The 23,846-nt window shown below is 35.5% G+C and overlaps 1 pseudogene; it reads right to left on the bottom strand.

The window, feature by feature from the left end:
- Positions 1-6,427, bottom strand: part of LOC119042905 (60S ribosomal protein L7-like) — a 74,446-nt pseudogene extending 68,019 nt beyond the window's left edge.
- Between the last annotated feature and the right edge of the window lie 17,419 nt (positions 6,428-23,846).

The following is a 23,846-nucleotide window of genomic DNA, read 5'->3' as shown; positions in this document are numbered from 1 at the left end:
TTTAAAGATCTCTCAGCTTTCCTCTTTTGAGTTCTGTTATATATATTTTTCTTCAGGCCTGCTTAATGATGGGCAATATTCTTTTTCTTTTTTTAAGATTTTATTTATTTTTAGAGATAGGGGAGGGAGGGAGGTGAAGAGGGGAAAAAACATCCATGTATAGTTGCCTCTCACTTGCCCACCACAGGGCACCTGGCCTGTAACCCAGGCATGTGCCCTGACTGGGAATCCAACTGGTGACCCTTCCGTGCACAGGCTGGCACATTCAATCCACTGAACTACACCAGCCAGGGCTTACTTTTATTTAAAATTCTTTACTAAGCATTCATAATCACATATAGTACATACATATCATCTAAGTTTATCAAACCGATCTTCCCACTTCAAAAACTAGAGACTTCCTTGAGCTATGTTTGTCCAATATGTGAGTATATGGCACATTTTTCCAAGTATATGCATTCTCTCAGCCTAAGCAGTGTTACCAGGGGCAGTTGTTCTAAAAATGAGTTCTTTACACATTAATCAGTTGTTCAGTAAATGAAGAGTTGAAAACGATATGATCTTGACTCCATAGTTAATCTTTCTTTTTTTAAAAAATTGTATTGCTCAAATACAGTAGTCCCCCTTCCTCCCCACTGCTCTCCCCACCCTGCCTCTAACAGAGTAGGAGGGATCGTAATACCTGGTGTCAAACTATATTACAAGATTTGATTCAATAGTTAATCTTTATTTAATTTTGTTTTAACGTACTATAGATGCTGAAAAGTTTGAGTTTGAAGTGCTTTGCCCTCCCAAATAAAAATGGTATTTTGAAACTTCACTATTGATTTTCCCCTCATAATAAATAAAATTTTTATTCATACTATATTCTCTTTAAAAATTATTAAGATTTATTAATTTAATCCATTTAATATGTTGAAACCTTTTTTTACAATCTTTTATTTGCTTCTCAATTTTATCAGGATAACTTTCTATGATATCCATTATTAAATGTATCAGAAGTTTTAGTGTCCACGAGTGTCCCAAGTTGTCATATTAAAAGGCAGGGTTACTCTTTGATATGTAGATTTGTCAGGCTCCATCTCCATATGGAGGGAAAGAGAGAATGTCTCTGTATGGCCCTAATTCAGCCTACTCAGATCACAGCTGATTTCGACAAATAGCTATTCAAGACACTTTACAATTTCCACCTGTCTGACTTTTATTTTCTTATGTGAATTATTTCTTTGTGTATACTTGTTTAGGGCAAGGTTGAATTTTTAATATCGTCAACAAAATGCTATTGATAATAAAGAATTACTCAGTATGTGATAAGTGTTTTCATATAAATTACATTATTTGATCCCACCAAGAATCCAATAAAGTAAGCATAATTTCCCCTTCTATGAGTGTGAGGAAAGTAGATAAAATTATACATGATTGGCCAAACTTATGTTGCACAAAGTTCTGTATTATATCAAGGACCCTTCTTGACAATTTTATTTTGCTGCTGATTGACTATAGTAGTAGCAAAAAAATGAGAGTTCTTAGATTTTGAATCATCAATTTTTCAATGAGACAGGTCACTGATACGTCTTACACATAACTTGGCTTCACTTTTAAAATATATGGCTTATTGGAAACATGATTTATAATGCATTATGTCAAGTATACCACATGGAACATTTAATAAAAGACCATATTCTAATAATATTGTCACAATACTATTAAATGAATTCAAGTCAAGCCAGAATCTAGGAGAAATTATTTGTAAATCACATATCTAATAAATATATCTGACAAGTTTTCCGAATATACAGATAATTCTCAAAACTCAATAATAGCAAAACAATCCAATAAAATAAAAGTAAAATACCTGAATAGTTTGACACTGCACTAAAAAAGGTGTATGGATGGAAATAAGAACATAAAAAATGTTCAACATCATAAAGAAAATGCAAATTAAAAACACAATTTATGCTCTTAAGGGTTGACATACTTGGAGAGAAAAGTGTAAGTCAATCAATAAGTAAAATGCTTTATATATATATAATTATGTATATATAATTATTAGAGATATTAAGACAAATAAATGAAGTAAAATAAATAGAAGATTAGGGTGGTATTATGTGTAAAATTGGGTATAATTTGTAGTTCACCTTAAACCAAATGTGTAATTGGATCCAGACTTTTCAATATACATTTAAGGATGTTGAAATGGAAAATGATAAAAAGAATAATAAAACCTTATATTGATATTCAAATGACAGAAATTAGCTTTAATGTTTCATGGCACCAAGATCATATTTATTTTCAGTTCATATTACAGTGAAAAAACTATTATTACTTTAAAAACATTTCAAATGACAATTTGGCTAATCATATCTGTGTACCTCTTTGTGGTCACACAAACTCTCACTAAAATCCACTTCTCTCTTCAAACTCTGTGAAACATGGAACTTGTAAACCTTGGCCCATCACCGACTCAGTGCTATGGAAAGAATTGATTCTCTTGAGAGCCTGGTGTTGAGGGATTAAATATGTCTAAGAACTATTTGATAACAATCATAAGGATGCCCATACACAGATGCCCATTTTAGTATTCAGCTCAACATGGCTCTTGGTTTTTTATTTTCATTCTGCTTTCTGTTGTAATCAAAGTTGTAAAAAATTCAGTGGTACTTTATTGGTTTTGGCTTTCCTTCTGCAAACCTTATTATATGATAGAATATGGATGAGTGTGTTTATCTGATTCATTGTGTGTCTTTACATTTGGTGTCAATAACCTTTTTTTTTATATGTCAGATTGTCCCTTACTTCCTCATACCAGGCACTGGACTTATCTCTCACCTAAACTGCTTAACATTTCTGCATAAGATATTTCATAAGTATAAGAATAAGACTCATTAAAAAGAAAAGAGAAGTTTTTAGGATGTTCATTCCACTGTTTTCTGGTCACTCTTAGACTTAGGACCCCAAAGTTTAAGCTGGGATTATAGTAATAAAACTGCTAGAATGTGTAATCATGCTGTGGAGGCACACAGCTAGTAAATCTCATAATGCCGCCTCATTTTTAATCCAAACAATATGTATTCAGATTACCCATCCTTTTTTTAAAATTATGAATAAAGTAATTATTTATAGGTAATAAATTTAACTTGCACATACTATAATATTTTTACTGACAAGGGGCCATTCTTACTATATTCAAATTATAAATATATTACACTTAAAACAATATTGATATTTGTTTTCTTTCAGAATCCACAAATATGAAAAGCTGGCAATTAACTTCATTGACTAATTGATTTCTAAAGAAAGTATGGCTAGAAAAATAATTTGAAAGTTATAAATTTCCTATTTTATGTAACATTCTATTTTAAAACCATTTCTTTTTTTCAGATCGAGAATTTAAAGGGTATAATGAGGCTTCATAACACATCAAATCCATACTCTATACATTACTTTTTCCTTTTACCTGAAGATCATTATTCAAAGGTGTATATCTGGTGATATAAAATGCAGGCCAATGCCCCTTAAATAGCTGTTTGTTCCCAGGTACTTCCCATCATCCAGGTGTGAAGCTTGCATGTTAAACAGTCTTCATCTATTTAATTTTGCTTAGAGAAAACTCTCCACATTTATCTAAAATAGATTCCAGCATATTCACACTAAAATCTAAGCATATGTATATTTAGAATATTCATCCTGTTAAAGTATCCAGTAGAAATTTATTCTAGCATTCCTTTTCTACAGAATAACAGTGAAATGTGCATGATAGAAATTCCGATTGGTTTTTCTTCTATATGGAAGTAATATCTGAAGCACATTTATTTATTTCAAATTTTTTTATCAAATGAAGCTTAAGTACTTTAAGGGCTATAGTCTAGTTTTGGAATATAAGCCAGAGTAAATTCAAGAGAGTAGCCGTTAGCTTCAGTTTTCCCTGGACATTTGTTTGCCTGGAAGATGATGTTGGGACTAGATAGAAAAAACAAAAACAAAAGCCTTCTTTCTTCTGTGGCCTTAAACTCCAATTAGGAAAGTCAAAATATATCATAAAGGAAGTTTCACTGCCAGCATTATTTGCAGCTGCTTTTCTATGGGTTCCCTTAAATTTCATTGAGCTGGATTACAAATAAAATCAATTTGGCATACACTACATTCATTCTGAAGAAAGCAATGCTCCCAAGCGCATACTTCGATTAAATTCTTAAACTGACTGCTTATGGCTGTGGTGACAATACATCCTGCCAATCCACCATCAATTCCATTGTCCTCTCTTGGAACTAACTGCCAAGGCTGCAGAAAGAGATCATTGGGTTGCTTTATTTTAATTAGTTAGAAGAAAATATCACTGCTCTGAACAGGGTTTTTTTGTTGAGGACTTTGCTATACATTTTGACCGTAAAGCAGTAAAGTGGCAAACTTAGTATAATCACTGAACAACAGATTTTTACACCTGTGTTACATCCACTTTTTTTCATTAAAAATTGCTAAAGGAAAAGTATTTGAAATATAATGTTACATACCAGATATTGGAAAGAATATCATCCCCAATATTAGATTGCTTATGTGAAAGTCCAACCATTTGGAGGAAAGGTTGTGATGAAAGTTTATTTTATTTACTGCCTCTTTTTATGACATTTTTGATCCTTTGCTGGCTCTTTAAAACAGTGGTCCCCAACCTTTTTGGCACCAGGGACTGGTTTCATGGAAGATAGTTTTTTCACGGATAGGGGATGAGGTGATGGTTTCAGGATGATTCAAGTATATTATATTTATTGTGCACATTTATTATTATTCCATTGTAATAGATAATGAAATAATTACACAACTCACCATGATGCAGAATCAGTGGGAGCCCTGAGCTGGTTTTCCTGCAACTAGTCCCATCCAAAGGTGATGAGAGAAGTGACTTCTGATGTGTGTTGCATATGTTGGTCTCTTCTGTAATCTCGTTTTGGTTGCTGTCACTGCAGAAAACCCTGCCCAATAAAGGAAGGATGTTGGAAATGAAAGCAGGTATTTCAGTGCTTTTAAGGCAGTCTGGGGATATTCCTCCTTGACTTTAATCCAGACAGTATGGAGATTTGAAGTTGTCTCAAACATAATTTTAAGGCCTGTTTCAAACATCTCAAGCAGTTCATCATCTTTTCTCTCTCTCTCTCTTTATTGTTGTTCAAGTACAATTGTCTCCATTTTCCCCCCATTACTCTCCCACCAACCCAGCCATCCCACCTCCCACCCTCAATCCTACTCTCCTTTGGCTTTTCCCGTGTCTCTTATACATGTACCTTGATGACCCTTCCCCCTCCCATTATCCCTTCCCACCACCCTCCTCTGGTTACTGCAGATTTGTTCTTTATTTCAGTATCTCTGGTTGTATTTTGTTAACCAGTTGATCCTCCTCTAGCAAGGACAAAGTCAATTGGCCTGGCTTGTTCACAAATGAGTCATACATCCTTTCCTTCCCAGTTCTGGGGTCTTTTGTGGTTGGGATGTAATGTTCAGATTCTTTTGAAAGCTGATTATTTTGAAAGGTGATCATGCACCAGCTGGGAGAACTAAGGCTCTGGCTCAGTGTCTTTCAAAATCTCTGCTAATGTTAGAAACATGTCAAAATCCCAGTGTTCACTTGTTGTCCCCATAATTCCATTTTGGCTTTGAATGCAGCCACTGTATCTGCCAACTTGAACATAGTTATTGTTCTCTCTTGAAATGACAGATTGAGTTTACCAAGCAGGTTGAATGTGTCACCAAAGTAAGCAAATTCTGCTCCCTATTCTGTGTCACTGGATGTGCTGCTAGTGGTGACTGTTTTTCTAAAAGAAATACCATATGATCTCACCTTTAACAGGAACTTAAACAACAAAACAAACAAGCAAAATGTAACCAAAGACACTGAAATAGAGAACAGGCTGACAGTGACCAGAGGGGAGAGGAGAGGGAATTTCAGGGGAAAAGGGGAAGAGTTTATAGGAACAAGTATAAAGGACACATGGACAAAAACTAAGGGGGGTGGAAATGGGAGGGAGGTGGGGAGCACTGTGGGGGTGGGCTGGGCTGGGAGTAAAAGACAGAAAACTGTACTTGAACAAAAATTAAATAAAAAACAAAAAAGTTAATGGAGGGGCTCTCATAACTCAAAGGTAGCTGGTGAGCTACCTTTAGGAAGCCACCTCACTTCTTTGTATAAGAGAAAACATGTGTGCTCTGTGTCCATCTCCCTGAGCTATGTGAACAGGTGTGAATTAAGGGCATGTATTTTAATGTGGGCGCTAATTTTAATCACATCCTGCAAAACGTTAAGTTCAGGGGACACTTTTCGGCTAGCCAGCATTTCTCTATGGATGACACAGTGCATAGGCTCACATTCAGAAGCGACCTCTTTGACCCAAGCAGTGAAACCAGAAAGCCGTCCAGTCATGGCAGCCGCTCCATCCATGCGTGTACCAACACAAAAATGACCAATTCAGTTTTCCTGAGATGTAATCATTCAAAGACTTGACTAGTTCTTTTCTTAAGTTTTTTTAAAATTTATTTTTAGAGAGGGGGAAAGGAGAAAGAAAGAGAGATGTGTGGTTGCCTCTCACACACCCCCACACTGGGCCAGGTCTGCAACCCAGGCATATGCCCTGACTGGGAATTGAACTGGCAACCATTTGGCTCACAGGCTGGTGCTCAATCCACTGAGCCACACCAGCCAGCGTGACTTGAATAGTTCTGTAGTAGTGGTGTTGGTTGGCAACAAAAGTGCATATAACATATCCTCATGCACATCCTCTTGAAAAATATATCGCACAAAAACAACCCTTGTTGCCTTGTTGTCAACATCTATAGACTTGTCAACCCAGATGTGTACCACAGTGGGTCATTAATCCTCTCTAATAATTGTACCTCAACACCCTCTCCTGTTTCATCAGTTTGTCTAGTTATGGCACTAGCTAAAAGAGGAACACATACCACTTTTTGAACTGCAGCCTCTCCTAAAAGTTCATGAGAAATGTCCTTAGCAGCAAGCAGGATTGACTCTTCACCAATAGTAAAAGGCTTAGCTTTAGCAATGCAGTTAGCCACTGGGAGTGATGCTCTCGGTGCATCACCCTTAGTGTATCACATTAAGTGAAGTGGTGTACTTCAATAATTTCTTCTGTTCTTTGTGTGTGTGTGTGTGTGTGTGTGTGTGTGTAAAATACAAAGGCTTGTCTTTTAATGCAGGTGCTTTGTCTCCATGAGGGGAAGCAATGTTGAAGTTTAATGGCTTCAGTTGGATAGCCAATCACAACATATTATACAAAGCAGGCTTGGAGAATGTGAATTACTTGTTGCAATGAACCCATAATTTAAGTAGGACTCGGTATGTTCTTTTAAATGTAGTTTCTTTTTTGTTGGCAGTCTTCGAGTCTTTTCCTGTCTCATCGTTGGGTTTTTGCCCCTTTTCAAAGAAGCTCTCAGGCAATGTTTGTTTTTTACTCCTTTTGTCTAGGGTTAGCCTGTGGGCTTACCAAAATTGACTCAAACAGGTGTGCAGTGGGGGAAGGAGGTGACAGCAGAAATGGTAAATAAAGTAGTATGTGGGCCACGTGCAGAGTAATAAGTGTTGGATTCTGACTTAAAGCCTGTCACTAGATGCAGCTTAATTGTCACGTGCCACTCACTGAAAGGGTTTTGATATGAGTCTGCAAATAATTGATTTATTGTGGCCTCTGCAGTCAAATCTCTCTGCTAATGATGATCTGTATTTGCAGCCACTCCCCAGGGCTAGCATCACTGCCTCAGCTCCACCTCAGATCATCAGGCATTAAATTGTCATAAGACGTGTGCAACCTAGATCCTTTGCTAGTTCACAGTAGGGTTCATGCTCCTATGAGAATCTGACGCCACAACTGACCTATCAGGAGGCAGAGTTTAGATGGTAATGCAAATGGTGGGGAGCAGCTGTAAATATAGATGAACCTTCGCTTGCCCACTATAATCCTCCTGCTCTGCAGTCCTGTCCCCAATACACCTGGGACCAGTAGCAGTCCTAGGCCCAGGGGGTTGGAGACCCTGCTTTAAAACATCAATAAGAATATAACTGTGGGGAAGTTGACAGTTTCTGAATGTATGAAACTGTGAGGAAAATTCAACATGTAAGGCATGGTTTTCCCTTTAAAGGTAAAATTACTTATTGTAACAGGTTATATGAAATACATTTTAATTATTTACACTGAAAAGATAAAGTAATTTTGTATTATCAAATGTACCCATAACACTAAAATGTGATATTGTTAAAAGTCCACTTATATATTACTAATACATACAAGGATCTTTTATCTAATAATTCTTGTTCTTTTTAATGCTAAAATGGAATTTTGTCTTCAAGATTTAGCATTGAATAATGAGGATTCAGTTATTCAACAAGTGACCACTACTAGAAGCCAGACACTATTCTGAACTTTAACAATATAGTCAAGAATATGAGGACCCTGCCCCTCATATCACTTTCATTTAAGTGATACTGATATTTTCTAATTTGCATTATTAATGCATTCCGTCTGAATCAAAACATTTATGCCTTGACCAAAGGGCTCTGTTGGTTAGAGTGTCATTCCATACACCAAGATGTTGTGGGTTCAATTCCTAGTCAGGGCACACACCTAAGTTATGGTTTGATCCCTGGTCTGGGTGCCTATGGGGGGCAACTGATCTGTTTCTTTCTCACATTGATCTCTTTTTCTCTCTCTCTCTCCCTCCCTCCTCCTCCCTCTATAAAATCAATAATCATATCCTTGGGTAAGGATTTTTTAAAAAATTAACTGGGAATATTCCTATTACTCCAACACATCTTGGAGAAAACATTTAACAATAAAAACAATACATTATTTTTAAAACTTTGGTTTAAGGCAGATATGTGGAAAAAGCACCACTACCTAATTGACTTGGATTTTACATTATTCTGATAACTCAAGTTAGTCTTTACAAATGGAAATATGCCCTAATTCACTCTGTTATTGGTTACTAGGCTCCTAGTTGCCATGGCTTTCCAGGTGGAAATTTTCATCTCTATAACTTACCTTGTGTGATGGTACCTAATCAGTGAATTGAGTTTGAAGTCTTTGTGTTAGGATTCCAAATTTGGGAGGTAATAGACAAGAAAAGGAAAAACAAACTTTTTTTTGCTGTTGTTGCTATTAAACAGTGTTTAAAGGACTTTATGCTATTTCTATACCCTGATATGTGTGAAGCTCCCAATTAATTTTATTAACAAAGAAAAACACACTCTTTATTAACTCAATAACTCAACCCCCACGTTTCCAAACTCAAATAGAAAGTGGATTAATACTGCTTCAGAAAAACTCTATAGAGACCATATTCATATGCCTTCAGGCATAGACTAGGCAAAACCGCTCTCATGCACCCATTCTCTGGGAGGCAGCACAGGTGTGTGTACCAGTCCTCTTTCATTTCTGCTGACCCCCCTGAGCAAGTCCCAAAGGGCCCACTCCGGGAAGCTGTGGAGCCCACCTGGAAACTAAACTGTGTGCTTGTTTTACCCTGGAGAAAAACCAAAAGTATCAAACACATTTAAACCATCATAAATAACAGAGTTTCTTCCCACTTTTTAAAAAATGTGCCCTTTAAAAGTCTCAAAACATGGTAGAAGTCAATACTGTTTAAATTCAGTTCTGCCTATGTGTTTCCTTCTTTTCCATCTTGAATCTCAGTGGAACTATTATTACAGATATAAAATATTCCTGCTTTGAACTTAGAGAATGATCATTTTTTCTTTTAGATAGTATACCATTAAATTCTATACAGAAAATTTTAATTTGTACAGAATCAACAGGAAGTCAACCATATGTTACACAAATGTGATTTTTTTAATCTCATAAAATGTTACAAGACTAGAAAGACTGGAAATTTTCCTTTAGATGACATTTAAATTTTTAACATATTTATATGTAATCTACAATATGCCTCTCTAATTCCTTATGTGGAAACATGTAATTTAGCATTCTTTTCCTTCTGATTGAGGGTATTTAACAAAATTTAATTAATTTACTCATTCTAATTGATAAGAAAACATGACCCACTGAACTCAATGTAACCATATAAATAGCAGTTTGAGGCTCTTCATAATGGATATTCTATTTTGGCTGTTTGTTGATAGCAAAAGGTGTGGTGTATGAGATATTTAATATAGAATTTGGGTCTAAATACATTGAATCAGAATTTAGGACTTCTCAACATACATAGACCTACTTTATACATCTAACTGCATAAAAGGGGTAATCACTGAAGATGTGGAAAAGAAGCAAACTTCATCTGAATTATTATTTTGTTTCTTATATTTTAATGAAACATGGAGCCAATATGGAAAATGATAACATAAAAAAATCATGGTAGCTATACTATTGATCTGAAAACTTTTCTTAAAGAGTTATTGAAACTCCATAGTTATAAATTTAAAGTCAATATATTAATATTCATTAATGGTTTTATCCAAACATACTAGTAATGCTGGTTTTATATAATGATTTCTAACTTCACTTATTCATAAATTATACTTTATAAGTTAAATATTAATGTACTTAAAGTATTTTATATTAAAAAGAAAAAATTATTGATGTTTTAATTTTTTCCAAACAATGGCACTCCGTCCTCCAGTAGTACTTTTGTTACAGGTTATTTCATTAACTATTATACTACAGTTTTCTGTCTTCATGTTTTATTGAATAGCAAATATTTTTAAGAACCAAAATATATAAAGAATTCACACAACTCCACACTTAGGAAGACAAACAATCATGTTTAAAAAATGGGCAAAAAAACTGAACAGACACTTCTTCAAGGAGGACATACATAAGGTCCAGGGACATAACGAAAGGATGCTCAGCATCACTAGCCATAAGAGAGATGCAAATTAAAACCACTCCTCACCAGTCAGAATGGCCATCATGAACACACCAACAAACAGTAAGTGCTGGTGAGGTTACGGAGAAAAGGAAACCCTAGTGCACTGTTGGTGGGAGTGCAAACTGGTGCAGCCACTGTGGAAAACAGTATAAAATTTCCTCAGAGAACTAAAAATGGAACTGACTTTTGATCAGGCAATTCCAGTGCTGGGATTATACCTGAAGAATCCTGAAACACCAATTCAAAAGAACCTATGTACCCCAATGTTCATAGCAGTGTTATTTACAACTGTCAAGTTGTAACAGCTAAGTGCTTGTCAGTAAATGAGTGGATCAAAAAACTGTGACACATTTATACAATGGAACTTTATGTAACAGAAAGGAAGAAGGATCTCCTACCCTTTGCGACAGCATGGATAGAACTGGAGAATATTATGCTAAGTTAAATAAGCCAGGTGATGAGGGATAAATCTCATATGATTTCACCTATAAGTGGAACCAAGTCAACAAAACAAATAAGCAAGTAAAATAGAACCAGAGACATGGCAATTAAGAACAAACTGGGAGTAACCGGAGGGAGCCAGGGAGGGAGATCATGAGAAAAAGGGGAAGAGTCGTCAAGGAATATGCATAAAGGACCCATGGACAAAGACAATGCGGGGGGGACATTGAATGTAGGAGGTAGGGGGTGCATAGGGAAGAGCAGAGTAATGGGGGAAAATGGGGAAAACTGTAACTGAACAACAACAAAGAACCAAAGGGCTCTTGTTTGAACTCATCATACTTTTTTAAATTGTTTTTTATTATTGTTCAAGTACAGTTGTCTATGTATTTTCTCTTCCACTCCCCCCACCCCAGCCATCTGCAGCTCCCACCCTAGACTTTTTTGGCTTTGTCCATTTGTCCTTTATAAATGTTCCTTGATGACCCTCCCCACCCCCATGATCCCCTCCAACCTCCCTTTGTGTTACTGTCAGTTTGTTGTTTATTTCAATGTCTCTGGTTCTATTTTGCTTGCTTGTTTTGTTGATTAGGTTCCACTAATAATTGAGATCATATAGTATTTGTCTTCTACTGCCTAGCTGATTTCATTTAGTATAGAACTCTCCACTTCCACCCATGCTGTGGTGAAGGATAGGAGCTCCTTCTTTCTTTCTGCCGCATAGAATTCCATTGTGTAAATGTACCATAGTTTTTGGATTCATTCATTTACTGATGGGCACCTAGGTTGCTTCTTGCACTTGGATATTGTAAATTGTGCTGCTGTGAACTTTGGGGGTGCATAGGTACTTTTGAATTGGTGTTTCAGGATTCTTTGGGTATAATCCCAGCAGTGGAATTGTCTGATCAAAAGTCAGTTCCATTTTCAGTTCTCTGAGGAAATTCCATACTGTTTTCCACAGTGGCTGCTTTTCTACCAACCACAGTCTGCATTCCCACCAACAGTGCATTAGGGTTCCTTTTTCTCCATAGCCCAACTAGCACGTATTGTTTGTTGGTTTGTTTATGAAGACCATTCTGACCTGTGTGAAGTGTTATGTCATTGTGGTTTTAATTTGCATTTCTCTTATGGCTAGTGATGCTGAGCATCCTTTCGTATGTCCCTGGACCCTATGTATGTCCTCCTTGGAGAAGTGTCTGTTCAGGCCCTTTGCCCAATTTTTAATTGGGAACCTGTCATGTTTTCACGAATCTCATTGATGATTTGAAATTTCTCACCCTTTAAAGGTGATTTTAGTTTTGGGAAAAGGCATAATTTTCAGGGCACCAAATCTGGACTGTAGTGGGGCTGAGCCACTCTGAGTCACCTTGGTGATTTGATGTTTTTCCAAAAAACTGCAGGAGATGTGATGTATGAGCAGGCACATTGTTACGATGAGGGTACCAGTCACCAGTTGCTCAAAGGTTCAGACTTCCGAATTAACCAAACAGTTTCTGAGGATGAATGTTCAAGCTTAATGTAAAATTTGGTGTACATCTGTAGCTCTGCATGATCAGTCAATTTGAATGTGATGGTCAAACAGTAAACATGCTGGCTGGATGGTGTCTACTGCCCCCACTGACTAATACAGTGAAGTCATAATCATTCATACATGTGCATTCCTGTCCACTCTCCTTGACTGCCAGGTTTCATCAATGTCACACAAACCTTTCTTGTTATATTAACAATGGCTGGAACTTTTCCAGATAGACTTTAGTATCTTTGAACTTATAAATACCAACAGGCACCAAGGTGACAGGGAAGTAGGTCTAGATGGTAAACACTTTGTAAATCATTTTTTTCTATAATGGCTTGATTATAAGCTCTTTGAGGTAAATTTTTAACATTTTACTCATTTCATTGTTTTATCTCTCAAAACACAGAAATGCTACTCAATCTATTTTGGTTCCCATATAAATTTTTTCCATTTTAATTGTTTAATTTTAGTTGACATGCCATATTATGTTAGTTTGAAGAATACAACATTTATAAAGTGATCACCTCAATAAGACTAGTATCCATCTGACACCATACAATTATATAATTCTTAAAAAGTGTTAGTATAATTCATAAGGTACCATTAACAATGATTGCCTTTAAGAAAGGAGCTGGTGATGGAAGAGATAAGATTGATTTTTGTCTATTGGTTGAAATATAAATGTCCTCTTCAACAGCTCCCTCAAAGTCTGTTTGAATTTTAAAAAGCATATATTTTATGCAATCTGTTTTATGTGCACATATATGCTCATATCTTTATTAAGGAATGATGCATTACTTGTTTCTCTGAGATGCTCAACTCTTAACAATGTAGGAAATTAAATTATTTAAATTTTTTTATCATATGCTGACCTAAGAGACATAATTCTTCAGGCAAAGTTTTTTTTAGCAAAAACTAAATTGTTTAAAAATAACATTGCACCATAAACATGAGCCAACATATAGGGCTTATATTTTTAAATTGTTTTATGGAAGTTAGAGAATTGTAAGCTTAATCTGTTGGTAGCTATTTTCATTTGTTGCTAGATTTGGAAATGTGTAGACTATAAATCCATTAGCTATTTGCAAATCTGACTACAATATCACATTGATAACATATCCAGAAATCGCCATGCCTGTTTCAATAAACAATGAGATTTCTCACAGCTGGGGCTTTATAAGGAGAATAAAACATAAAACATATGAATAAATTATTTAAAATTATGAAATACGAATTGACAAGTGGCCAAGGTTGTGAATAGTTGTTTAAGTAAAGCAACACTTTGGCTACTTAGGATAATCGTTATTTTTATTGGATAATAATCTTTTTCCTCTGAGATACTTTGATTTGCATTCAAAACCTTAAACAAAAAGTCTTGTAACATTTTTTCAATAGTATTTTATTCTCTGGCCATTGTAGTTAAAGAGAATTGAGCACAGTGAGAGGTTATAATTCATCAATTAGCATAAAGGCTTCAAATCTCTTTGTTGTCTTAAATATACTTCACTAATATGTAGACTTTCACTCCATTAAATATGGTTTTGTTACTTGTATCTACAGAGCCAGCTTACATAAGAAATAATGAGAGGATTTTTTATATGTATTTTAATCAAAAAAATATGACCTCAAGGTAATTTTCAGAGAATGTATTGGAAAATTATGATTTTTAGAAGCTACTTAATGCAAATACATTTAGTCCTTTTAACAACTTACCAAACTACATTTCAGAAGGTAATCTTTTTTTTAGGTATATTTCTTCACTTGGTCACCCTCATTTAAGGTCTATAATTACTTTGTGTGTGATAAGAATATAAATATACAATGATTTTAAACATTACTAAAATCATTATTAAAATGTAGTATTAAAAATGTTTCAATCTATTTTATTTTTAATATATTTTATTGATTATGCTATTACAGTTGTCCCAATTTTCCCCCTTTACCTCCTTCTGACAGGTACCCTCATTTCCTCCAGCAATGCCCCCTTAGTTCATATCCATGGGTCATGCCTGTAAATTCTTTGGCTAATCCATTTCTACACTGTTCTTAATACCCCCCTACCTATTCTGTACCTACTGATTTGTACTTCTTAATCCCTGCACCTTTCCCCCCATTCAACCCTTCCACATTCCAGCTGACAATTCTCCTAATAATATCCATATCTATGATTCTGTTCCTGATCTGCTTGTTTGCTTAACTTGTTTTTTTAGATTCAGTTGTTGATAGTTGTGAATTTATTGCCTTTTATTGCTCATAGTTTTGATCTTCTACTTTTTCTTATATAATTTTCTATAACATTTTATGTAATAAGGACTTGGTGATGATGAACTCCTTTAGCTTTACCTTGTCTGAGTAACACTTTATGTGCCTTGCATTCTAAATAATATGTTTGCTGGATAGGGAAATCTAGGTCTTAGGTCCTTGCTTTTCATCATTTTGAATATTTCTTAACAGTCAGTCCCTTCTAGCCTACAAAATTTCTGTTGAGAAAGCAGCTGAAAGTCTTAAGGAAACTCCTTTGTAGGTAACTCTCTGCTTTTCTCTTGATGCTTTTAAGATTACTCTTTATCTTTAACCTTTGGCATTTTAATTATGATGTGTCTTAGTGTGTTCCTCTTTGGATCCAACTTGTTTGAGATTCTCTGTGCTTCTGGGACTTGCATGTCTATTTCCTTCACCAAACTGGGGAAGTTTTCTTTCATCATTTTTTTCAAATAAGTTTTCAATTTCTTGCTCTTCCTCTTCTCTTTTTTAGCACCCCCATGATTTGGATGTTGGTATGTTTGGAGATGGTCCAGTGGCTTCTTAGTCTATCCTTATTTTTTATTCTTGTTTTTTATTTTTGCTATTCTGATTAAATGCTTTTTTATTTCTTGTATTCCAAATTGTTGATGTGATGCTCAGCATCACCCCCTCTACTGTTGGCTTCCTGTAGATTTTAATTGCACTTGATATAAACTTATTTTCTGCCAGGGCCTTTTATATGCTATTGAAATACCCAATGAGTTCTTTGAGCATCCTAATCACAGTGTTTTGAACTCTGCATCTGATAAGTTGCATATCTCCATTTCATTTAGTTCTCTTTCTTGAGTTGTTTGTTTGTTCGTTTGTTTGTTTGTTCTCTTCTTTGGGACATATTTCTTTGTTTCCTCAGTTTGGCAGCCCCCTTGTGTTTGCTTCTGTGTAACAGGTAGGGCTGCTTTGATTCCCTGTCTTAGTAGCATGGCCTATTGTAGAAAAGCACACCTGTAAGTTGTATGGATTGGAGCCTTAAGTAATCACTTGAGCAGAGTAACCCATGTTACAGATTTGTATGGGGCAGGGTTTGGAGAAGGGACAGTGCTGCTGCCTGGCCTCTAGAGTTTTGATCAGAAAGAAACTGTCTTATGGCACTCACTCTATTGATAGTCACCTCAACCTCTTTCCCTATGCTATTGGTGTCCTTCAAGCTGTTGTCTTCCTGCTGAATCCCAGAAGGTGTGTGTATTATTCAAGTCCTAAGTCCATTGCAAGCCCTTTAAGGGTAGTCTCCTGAGAATCCTGTAGTTTCTTCTGCCACCCCAAATTTCACTGGTTTTCACAGCCAGAAGTTATGGGGACTTATCTTCCTGGTACTGAAATCCTGAGCTGGGTGCTCTGGTCTAGGGATGGGCTCTCCCACTCCCAAGGTTTCCCTCCTAACTTTTCTCCACCACACATGAATATGGGACTGTCCATTTCATGTCCATGCCTCTCCACACCTCTATACCTCTCTGCACCTCTTTGCTTACCTCCACATCTCTGCCCCTCCTACCCCTCTGGATGAATGTGGCCTCTTTAAATCCTTGGTTGTCAGGCTTACATATAGCTTTTCTGATGAATCTGGGTGGTATTTGTTTTATAGTTTAGTTGTAACTTTTGTTGTAATTGTGCAAGGAGGCAAAGCATGTTTACCTATCCCTTCATGACTTTATGAAATAGTCCACCAATAGACTTCATGACTTTAAGAAATAGTCCACCAATAACACAGTCTCGTAGTCTGTAACCATACCTACCATGATGATATTTGTTGATGAGGGAATCACAGTTTTTACCATTTTATCAAAAGATGAAGATGGAGACTGTTAAATCTAATCAGGAAGCTCTTTGTAATACTGCATTAAATATCAGCTGATAAGTCAAAGGATTGCTATCTCTTATTCAGGTGGAATAATAAAAAACAAATTAATAGAGCATTATATTAAAATATATAATATTTATTATGCCAAAATAATCGATGTAGGAATCTGTAAACATTGCCAAGTGACTTATTCACTAATATGATTATAATTACCATAGATTAATTAGGTGCAAACTAAGTCAAAGTAGATAGAGTAGATATAGATTTTATTCCAAAATTTAATTTGTTATTCTCTGCCTGCATAATGTTTTTATGCAGTCATCTAGGTCAAGTTTTTATTTTTTAAAGCGAGTCCCTTTCCTTGTAACTAGAAGAAACTACTCAAAAACATTTAGCAATTGCTTTCTCACCATATATGACAAAGATTTATAATTTTCTCCTCTGTTTATTTACTAAAACTAGTGAATATCTTATTGTTTTAGGTTAAAGGTAGAATTATGTGAGAATAACAGTTCTGAAATAAATAAATAAAATAGTTAAGACAATTTATTTTAAGCCTTCTTAAATATTACTACTTATTTTGATTCAATTTCACTAGATTGAGTAGATTGAGGCTCCAATAATTTATCCTAATACACAACCATGTGCACAATATGTTTACTTCAATTTGTTACAGAAAAATCAATTCTTTTCTCATCTATCTTACTTTAAAAACGTTACGTTTACAGTAGTTTATTTACTGCCAGCTCATTTTCTATTCAGCTATACCCATGGGAAGATATACAAGGATCTATGTACATTTATGCTGGGGGCACAGGGATAACTTTTTAATCATGATAAAATTAATTATTTAATCTTTCTGAGGATAAAAATATGTAGTTAAAATTAAGAATCAAAAATATTTTCTAAGTCTGTGTCTCCCTTAATACTATATGTAATGTTGATTCCTTTATAAGAACAATTTGTCCTAAGCCAAACCATATTCAATTTCTAAACCTAAACATTGTAGAGTATGAAAATATTTAAAGAATGCTTTCATTTATTAACTTTATTCTTTGAGAAGTGAGGTCTCAGGCATACTAGTGTTCTGTTGAAGTTTCTCTCTCTCTCTATTTTTAACTATGATCTACTCTTGGTATGTCTACAGTCTCATTCTTATTTACTCTGAGAAGACTCCTGAGGCTATGTGAGTTCCAGAGAAATGGAGAGAGCAGAATCAGAGGAGTTTTCTTCTTATTGTCAGAGAATGAACGGAGACCCTGTCCATTGAACTTATGATAAGTCTATTCAGTTCAAGCCCTTGTTCTCAACCCTGACTGTATATTAAACTTATAGATCCTTATGGCATGGGACTGAACCAGAAAGTTTTCTTTAATTGGTTTGAGGTGTGGATATTTTAAAGGTCAATGCATAATTCTAATATGCAGTGGTGGTTGAGAGCCACCCTTAAAACAGGGCTGCTGAAGTTAGAGTAGATGCTAAGACTGTCAGGGAGCAACAAGTAAAACTCAAGAGTTCAGAAGCTTCTTTCCAAAATTCTGCTTTCTGGCAAAGTAATCATGTAGATAACAGCCTGAAGGTCTTGGCGACTTTTTTCTTTTTAATGTAGTTTAGCTGAGTCAAGGATAGAAATGAGAGAGTGACATGTGAGATTGTAAGTTATATTGATATATTTATGTGGAATCTTGATGTAAGAACTTAAAAATCAGTTAGGTGATTTCAGCAATTTTAGATGTTAATATCTTCAGATATGTTTCAAAAATATCTTAAAACATAACCGTTAGGCTTTAGTAAATCACTGTTTTATACATGACAATCTTTCTCACAATGTGACTCCCAGAGCTCCTATAACAGTGTCACCCAGGTGAACTGTTGGAATCTTAAATTGTGGGCTCTGGCTCTGACCTTATCAACCACGATCTCTTGGGGATGGTAGCTGGTTTTCCAGGTGACTACTAGACACACTTAGCTTGAGGACTAATGTGGGCTCAAGCTCTGAAGGCCGCTGCTTATATCACAACATATCTGCATAAACTAACCCCTCAATCCTAATTTTATGTAGAGTCTCTGTCCAGTTTGACAAATTATTGATATTCAACAATCTGTAATACAGTATGTTAACTGCATAGATATACAGAGGAAGAAAATACACAGATAATATGAAGGGAATGGTGGTATTACTGCAAAGGAGAACAAAAGGGTGATAAATGTTAACTTCCCTCCAAATCCTTCCATGTGTGATGTATCACATAACTCCTCCTTTTTAGGGAATAGACCATTGCTAGAGAAATTTATGTGCATCTAGGCGCTGCTGAAAATGTGCTGTTGGGATGCCTAGGTGTGAAAATGTGTCAGTATGTGGAATAGTATGTCCACTTATAGAGCTGCTGGCTATTCTGTGAGTGAACAGAAAGGTTTGTTTTTTATGTTTTATATTCTAAATGCAATACCACTGGGTGTGCCTCTGATCTTTAGGGTCACTCTTATGGGGTCATTACATTTAAATAAATATACACATGACATTTATACAGTTCTTACTGTATGCCAGGCAACATGATATATGCCTTAGCTATGTTATCATTTCTTTTCATGTTACAAATGAAGACAAAAGTTTTATTTCCATTTTCTAAGTGAGGAAATTGAGATTCAGAGAGGGTTAATAACTTGTCCAAAGCTACAGTACTCAGTTGTAGAACTGAGAGATAAGCCCATCTTTGGATACTCTTCTGTGTTGCATGATGCACAGGCTTGGATGAGTTTCCTAGGGGTGCTGTAACAGATTAGGTCACTTTAAACTACAGAAATCTGTTCTCTCCTCCATCCGTGTATGCTAGAAGTTTGTAATCAAGATGTTGGTTAATCTGTGTTCTCTCCAAAGTCTGTAGGAGGGGATTCTTCTTTGCTTATTCGAGAGTTTGGTTATTTGCTGGCGTTACTCAGTTCGCAGCTGTATAACTCCAATCTCACTATTTATTGTCACAAAGCATTTGTTCTGTTTCTTTTTTTTCTTTTTAAATACTTTAATTGATTCATTTTAGAAAGAGAGAAGGGAGATAGAAAGAGTCAGACATACAGAGAAACATCGATTTATTGTTTCACTGAGTTAGGCATTTATCAGTTGATTCTTTATGTGTCCTGACAGGGGATTGAATCTTCAATCTTGGCATATCGGGATGATGCCCTAACCAACCGAGCTAACAGACCAAGACGTCCTGTGTTCCTATTAGTGTCAAATATTCCCTTATTTTAAGAACACTAGTCATTGAACTAGGGCCCTCCCTAATATGGTATGAGTACATCATAATTTGGTTACATCTGCAAAGAATTTATTTCCAAATCAGATCACATTTATACTTTTTTGGTAAAATGATGTTTTCTTTCATGGAAAATGGAGGGCAGGAGAGACACTACTCAACCCCACAGAGCATTTGTCAGTGCCTGGTTGAAACTCTGGGCCATCTGCCAACACATTTTTGAATTATCATGATAAGTGGCCTTAAATTTCTCTGACCCACCCTTAACTGCAATTTCACATTTCCACTGAAACTGTAGTCTTGTTTTTGTGCCATATCTGCTATGATTCTGCAACATTTTAGGGGAAGGATGTGGGGAGTACTTAGTATGTAATCTCTTTTTTAATATTTTATTGATTTACTGATACAAAGCAATTCTGTATGGTAGACTTTCACTAACAATTTTGATTAATAGTATAGACAATAACTTAACATTGATTGCTCCATAGCTATTTCCAAAGTTTATGTTCAAGTTTTTTTTTCATTAAGCTATGCTGCCCCTTTGATGCATTGATGGTGATAAACATGGGAGTAATTTTGTTGAGTAAGAGAGTTGGAGAAAAGTGTGGCCTGATTCATTGTACAAAGAAAGAGAAGGTCTGGTAGACAATTTTGAATGGAGAATACGAAGTGGTGAGGTGAAGTGGGGAGGAAAGGGAATCAAAATGGTTCAAAGCTGGTCTAGAATGTCAAATGTAATCTGATGAAAAACCTAGAATTTTAACATCCTAAGATGAAAAGAAGTGGAGAGGTTGTAGCTCATTTGTGGGACCAGGGTACAGAGGGAAGAGAAAGGAATTCATAGAAAAAGTAATTAATTGTTAATCCAAAAATGTTAGTTATCCAAGACAAAATAGCCCAGGTGCTTTAGAGAAAAAGATGCCTATGCATAGTTCTCAGCAACCAAGGACTGCAGTGGCGCTGAACTGACAGATACATTGGAAAATGTTATAATAACCTCCATCTGTAAGCTGAGAATTATGAGCTTTGGAGAACACATAGAAAGATAACCATTTTCAATATGCATCTTACTCTTGAGCTGGAGGACAAGTGTGTTCGGTCTAGCCAGTGATACAGCTGTTAAGATGCAAACTATAGAAAATAATAGTTAAGATTTTTTTGTACTTTAATTTTTCCCCAGTCTAGTATGTATGTATGGTTTGGAATAAGTAGGAAAAGAGAATTATAATATATTAAAATATCTGGTATAGTTTTGTAGTAACTATTATATTTATCCATATTAGTTGGGGGTATGTGCCATTTATAGTTCACATATCCTTTAAAATAAAAGATTGAAAGTTAAATTCTTACTCCCTTTAGACAATTATCAAAAATGAGTTTGTCTATTAGATAATATCAAATATAATGAGGGTGAAATGCAGAACAGCAAATGTGAAATGCCTATAATTGGGATATGTGTATTGCAATAATTAGCATATAAGAGACATCCAATAGCTATTTTCCAAATGGTTGAAAATAATCTGAAGTTAAACGGTCATGGACAAAACAGCAAATAAGAGGGCCGTAGTGATAGTGTTTGGAGAGATGACAATCCCTATTCTTCAGAGATGGAATCCCAGAGAACAGCATTGTACCATGAAAGCTCTGAAAGCGCTATGGAAAGCACACATCCCCACATTACCATCAAAATTGGCTGTCTAGTACCTTCCCAGCTCAGCAATGCAAAATAATTAGTTGGTGGGTAGCTACAGTTGTTAACCAATGCTATACCGTATCTCTCAATTTACCTTGGATAGAAAGTGTGTCTGAACTCTGAAGCTATTGCAATTACTGGAATGAGTGGTTATTTTTCTCTTTCCACAAACAAAAAGCAAAATGACACTCTGTTCATCTCTTTTCACACAAGAAATATTCCTTAGAGATCTTTTTTGTTTTGTTCAGTACAAGCTCTAATAAAATTTGAAAGCAAATAGTGCTTTTCTTTCAGTAAATACTTGGCAGTAGGTAGAGATAGCAGTTACAGATTCCAAACTGTAAATTTCATGCCACCAGCCTAATGCTTCCCATTTCTGTATTTCTTTGTCTATTTAGAGGTTACAGTGATATAACAATTTTTCTTACAAGAAAAGAGAGAAAAACCTGTAATACAACTGGGATTTTATTCAATACTCTTCTTTCTAGAATTAGTGAAAAATAAAGAAAAGTAACTTTTAAATTAAAAAAAAATTCTGGGTTTAGCCCTGGCTGGTGTAGCTCAGTGGATTGAGCGCAGGCCTGCGAACCAGACAATCGAGGTTTGATTCCCAGTCAGGGCACATGCCTGGGTTGCAGGCCGGTTCCCTGCAGGCCACTTCCCAGCAGGGGATGCATGAAAAGCAACCATACATTGATGTTTCTCCTCCTCTCTCCTTCCCTTCCCCTCTAAAGATAAATAAATAAAAATCTTTAAAAAATTCTGGGTTTAAAAAATGGAAATTTATGAGTTTTTTTTAATTCTAGAATAATTTATTCAGAAAGTATTATTAGAGCATAAATCATTAGGAAAAATTACCATCTTTGGTGTTGAGTTCATGCTTTGGCTAATAATGAGATGCTTGCCCCTTTCCTAAAGCTTTACATGCAAACATGACAAAAGAACAGACATCTTGTTTTTCCCACTGGCTCCCTTTTGGAAAGAAATAGTATTTTCCAGATGACTAAAATAGACTTCTCACAGATCATTTTCAACAATGGATCATAACCCAGCCCTGAACTGATTGGCAGCAAAGGGGTTGGAGTTATGATAACAGGTGTAAAATAATCTACTGGGGTAATAATAGGTATTAGAAAGTTAAACACAATACCATCAATAATAGTACATTTTGAACTCATGTTTAATTACATTACAAAACTAAAATATTCAAAACTGTGTCTATAACATGATCAGGGCTCAACACATGATTGGTGTTTTTACAGTGCTCTATAATTCTCAAAATCATACCCAGTTAAGTTCCAGGGTCTTTTTTATTGACTCACATTTGGGAGACAATTTTCTTATTTTCAGAATCTGTACAAACATCTCAATCTTATCCTGTTCGTACTGCTATGGTTTTTTTTTTTACTGTCTTCTTGCATCCAGTTTCAAACTCTATTTCATTAAACAGAAGTACCATTTTTCAGCCAATCTTTTTCTTGTCTCTCTGAAGTACACAGCGACATTACTCTTCATCGGTTACTTCAAAATAGCTCTAGATTTTCATCTCTTTATATCCCAGGTGCCCAAACCATTACATTATTAGATTGAATCTACTTAGTTTTCTATTTAGTTTTCAAATTTAGCATTTAGTATTATCTCATGAGCTACCCACATTAATATTTTCTTCCTCTAGCTTTATTTTGCCTTTTAAGTGATTAGATTGCCTTAAGCACAATTCAGAAATAGTCCCTGATATCTGTCATGAAACGTAGCCTCTGTGATAGCCCTCTATAGTCCTTGCCCCCCGGTATTTACTCCTTGTTTGATTCCCCCTCCCCTTGGTTGCAGGCTGGACATATTGAATTGATTCTAATGAGCAAAATACTGCCAATGTCATGGATCATCCCTTCTGAGATTGGTTTATAAAAAGACCATGGCATCTGTCTTGGGTGCTTGCTTATTCTCTCTCTCTCACTCTTG

This window comes from Artibeus jamaicensis, unplaced genomic scaffold, assembly GCF_021234435.1.
Source record: "Artibeus jamaicensis isolate MK-2021 breed Jamaican fruit bat unplaced genomic scaffold, CSHL_Jam_final contig_332, whole genome shotgun sequence".
NCBI classification, from domain to species: domain Eukaryota; kingdom Metazoa; phylum Chordata; class Mammalia; order Chiroptera; family Phyllostomidae; genus Artibeus; species Artibeus jamaicensis.
The sequence above is the reverse complement of the archived record's forward strand: the minus strand, read 5'-3'. Positions and strand labels throughout refer to the sequence as shown.